Raw genomic sequence first — 4,867 nt, 5'->3', positions numbered from 1 at the left:
TAGTGGAATATATATATATATATATATATACTAACATTTGTGTGACGTCATGCTAATTTAGTGGAATATATATATATATATATATATACTAACATTTGTGTGACGTCATGCTAATTTAGTGGAATATATATATATATATATATATACGAAGGTTTGTGTGACGTCATGCTAATTTAGCAAAATAGATAAACAATGCTTTGTAAGATGTCAACCTAATTTAGTAAAAATTTAAACAAAGGTTTGTGTGACGTCAAGCTAATTTAATAAAATAAGTAAACAAAGTTTTGTAAGATGTCAACCTAATTTATTAAGATATTTAAACCAAACACTATATGATGTTATCTTAATTTAGTAAAATACGTAATCAATGCTTTGTGAGATGTCGGTCTAATTTAGTAGAATATATATACGAAGGTTTGTGTAGCATCATGCTAATTTAGCAAAATATTCAAACAATGCTTTGTAAGACGACAAGCTAATTTAGTAAAATATGATTACACAGTTTATGATAACGTCATACTAATTTAGTAAAGTATCTAATTCAATTTAATTTAATGTATAAAAAGTTCATTTTCTCCTGAACAAGTGTTTTCTAAGGAGAGAACAGGAATTCACAGAACAGCATGGTAAATAATTCTACTCGAATACTCAACATTTTTGTCCCCAGTAATTGCAACTATGAATAAAAAGTACATAAAAAAATCTTAACAAAAGAGAACAGCAAAAGCTGGCCCTTAAAAGGTCTTAACTTTCCTTTATTGGGCTATAAATAATCCCTGCTTAAACGTTATTCTTTTAAAGTATGTTACATGGCGTTTCTAATTAAACTAAAAATATATATTAACGTCCTCATGTTATATATTACTAGCTGCAGTCAATTAATTTCTAAATGTTCTCTGTACCAAGGAACGCTCTTTCGTCTGTTAGTTGCGTAGTATATGATAAATTAACTTTATAACATTTAGTATTTTGTTTCTAATAAATTAAAACAGTTACCACATTAATTTTTATTGACAGTTTATTGGTATAGATAGTTTTAATAAAGTTGCAAGTCTCCAATTACTGGTAAAAGAAAGGCAATGTAATCTTCTGTAATAAAGCAATTAGAGTATACGAGGTAAAAGCTCAAGCCTAAGCATCATTATGTTGTCTCTTTCAGTGTTCATCCATGGAGATCTAGAGTAGGCAAGCTTTAACCCTGGCCTCGCGTCTGCAACATACCGCCTAATATGGTAATGGGGCGGGGCTATTCGCGGTCACTCTTAGCTTGTAGACTGAAGTCTCAGATAGTAAGTGATGCCAGAATTTCATTGGTTGATTTCTAATCTCATCCATTGTCCCTTCGCGATAGGGTTAAGCCTATTTACGATATTATTACTTATAACAAAGCTCAACCCCCTAGCTCATGCATCCCCTTGTTTTACCTAGAAAACATGTTTAAAAAACATGAGTAGATTAGGTATTTGTTCAGAGTTCAACAGCGAGTTTTTCAGGGGCATCTATATAACTATAATTTGCTACTGTGAAGACTAAAACACAAACACTTTAAAAAACCGTCGCTGGCTCAGAGACGGAACAACCTGCTGAGATACCCGCGGTCTCCGGAATTCACGCATAGTGAAAGCCCGCCAAGTTTGCAAGCTATCTTGCCTAATAGCCCAGTTCGACAAGTTCGTAACATCCGAAGAGGTCTACCGCTGTCACCACAGCTGAAAATGGACCTTACAGCAGGAATGGCTCCCCGAGCTGCGGAACCCTTCCCAACCTACGGTACCCCCCGTCCTAGCACCTTTGCCCAAGGTAAGTCAACTCAACATGACGAGTTAGTTATCTTCCACGCAGAAAATCGTACGGCTGCTCTTGATATGAGAAACAACGCCTAGCTACGATCCAGACAGAAACCTATCCTGAAAATAAATTTTTAATTTCATGGCTTTTTGAAGATAGTAAACAGCTTAAGCAACAAAACTTAAATTCGACATTTAATTAACCGGTCCTAAAACGCAGACAGCATAAAATTATTTATCCACTCGGTTACAAAGACAGTTATGAAACTAAATCAACGTGGTTGGAAAGTAAACAGAGAAAACGGTGTTTAGCGTCACGAACTTGCAGGGTTACTGGTGGAGAAATAGCTTTACTCTTCGTGTTAAGTAAGCTCAGCGCGAATAAAGAAAGATTAGATATTCTACTGTTTACATCGTAGATAGGTTCATTTTTACACTTGTTTTGTACAAGTTTTGTACTTGTACTTTTTGTACTTGTTTTGATATCTTTACGTCAGCCACTTGGCAAAGGTCTTCAAACGTTGTTTATCACTTATATTAGACAAATTTAAAGTTTTTTTCACCACTATTTTTACTAGTTGGATTCCAAGTTTCTTCCTTGATTTATAGTCAGTACAGTTTGATTTAAATATAAGTGAAGTAAAAATGGCATATAATTCTTGGTTGTTTATCTTGTCTGCACAGTATTCGAGCATAGAAAAAAACGTTAAATAGAGAACCAGTTATGTTCTGAAAATGCAGAAGAGTTGAAATAATATTGTGAAATAATCTGCACTATTTAATTATAAGATATCACTATTTAATTATAAGATATCAGTATTTAATTATAAGATATCAGTATTTAATTATAAGATATCACTATTTAATTATAAGATATCACTATTTAATTATAAGATACAGTTCTTGTTTCAGTACCCAGCTCTAACTTGAGTAAAGAGGTTTAAATTATAGTTTCAAATTTTCATTCACTGATAATTTAGCTTCTCACTATTATTAATCATTATTTTGCCAGTAAGAAATCATTATTAATCATTATTTTTCTGTGAAATTAATAAAATACGAAACAGCAAATTTAAGTTAATCAGTCGTTTCGAAGCCATAAAATTATAATCATTCCCGTGCGAAACGTCAAATCTATGGGTTTTCTAAAGAGAATGATTATGAGTATGATTGACTGAATGAGTTAGTTCGAAATATTCCAACTGATAACAAATCTAAGACGTATTAATATGATGCGCATTTGTTGTATTTAAATTATATTAAATAAATCGTGGATGTTACTGTATTTAACACCAATTGTGAGGCTCATCTCATTTTCACAAACACACGCCAAAGTCAAATATATATATAGATGTGTATGTTTTTTTTAGTAGGAAAAGTTAACTTATTTGCATTTTCTTCGATGTTTTCAAATGCTCCTTTTGTGAACTAAACTCTACTATTAAAATTTCAAACTAAACTGGTGATTTATTGAAATTGTTGAGCCTAGCTGACCGTTCACATTTTTACTGACACATTTTTACCAGTGTTTCATTTTTAACCATTTTTATATAAACAATTACGTGATTTGAAATCATACATAACTTATAAATGCATTGTTTCAACCATTGCACTGTTCCATTTTAGCTGAATAGAGAGGTACTATATATTTTTTTATCAATAATTATTACTTTTCTGGGCGTATGCATATGGAAAAGAATAAATACTGTATGTTTTACGTAGCCTTGAAAATCGAATTTGTGAGAAAGTGCATCTTTTTGACAATCTTATTAAAATTTACACTTTTCCCCCTTGGATAGGAAAAATAATGACAAAATTTAAAAACAAAATCTAGTTTCCGTGACGATACTGCAACAGCAATTAAAACCTATTGTATAATTAATTAACGCATACGTATATCTGTTTGTAATTGCTGATTGGATATGGATGTAATGCCGAAGAGAGGTTACATCTAAAATAGCAAGTTGTAATTGTCATGTTAATTGCTAACAGTAGTAACAAGAGAGGAAGAGAATATAATCAATCAAAAGTGAAAATATTTGAACTACATTAGTATCTGCAGGAAAATAAATGAAGTCAAATACTGAAATAAATAGAAAAAAACGTTCAATCCGAAATAGATATTGGATATAAACGATTATTTTGTGTTTAGAAAATGTTTTCCATCTGAGTATATTAACCGAGTGAGTTATGAGAAAGTTGGTTTAATTATTTTGTCATTGTTCAGAAGATAGATACATAAAAATGTAGACAAAAAGTAATTGTAATGGAAGTTATATCTCAGCCGATTTGATCATGCCTTTACGTAATCAAACGTTTAGTATTGACTTTGTCGTGCTTTGAATATAATAGAAACGTACACGTAATTTATAAGCTTATTACTCACGTACGTCTTTTACACGGAGAGATAAACTACATAAAGTTAGTTTTGTTACAATAAAAAATAAATGATGATTTGTCGATGTAAACTTTTAATGATGATGTTTTTATTTTAGAGCAAATTTTCCGATACGGCGTTCAACACTGCATAGGAAAAGTCATTGTAGATTACCGTAAAGATGCCTACTTAATGAGAGATGTTTAATCATCAGAGGAAGGAAGCAGTCCTGGTAGATATAAGTGAAGGGAACTCTAACGGATTTAGTTCCATAACATTAATTAGCTTCGTATATAAAACTAATATACCTGAAGAGCTGCAGTGTGGCACTGTTTCGTATGTAAAGTCTATTTCAAATAACCACGAATTTAGTTTCGTCAGCACTTGCTACACGTTATGATTGTTACAAGTAATTTCCGATTATGTCGTTCTTAATGAAACGAATCAAATTAAGAGCGATTATGAGTCATTTGATTTTGAGAAATAAATACGTGCAAAAGATGTATTATATCTACTTTGACTCGTGTATAGAGGACGTAACGCTATGGAAAAACAGTAAAACCAACTTCAAAGCTATACATTCTGAAATGTCCTCTAAACCACAGAAGAAGATAGTTGGTGTTCTTAAAATGTTCTTAAAAAAGAAAAATAAATGCAAACATTTATTCTCTATATGTATATATATCTATATATATTTGTTTGT

The sequence above is a fragment of the Limulus polyphemus genome, unplaced genomic scaffold (assembly GCF_000517525.1).
Source record: "Limulus polyphemus unplaced genomic scaffold, Limulus_polyphemus-2.1.2 Scaffold2031, whole genome shotgun sequence".
NCBI classification, from domain to species: domain Eukaryota; kingdom Metazoa; phylum Arthropoda; class Merostomata; order Xiphosura; family Limulidae; genus Limulus; species Limulus polyphemus.
Note: the sequence above shows the minus strand (reverse complement) of the source record.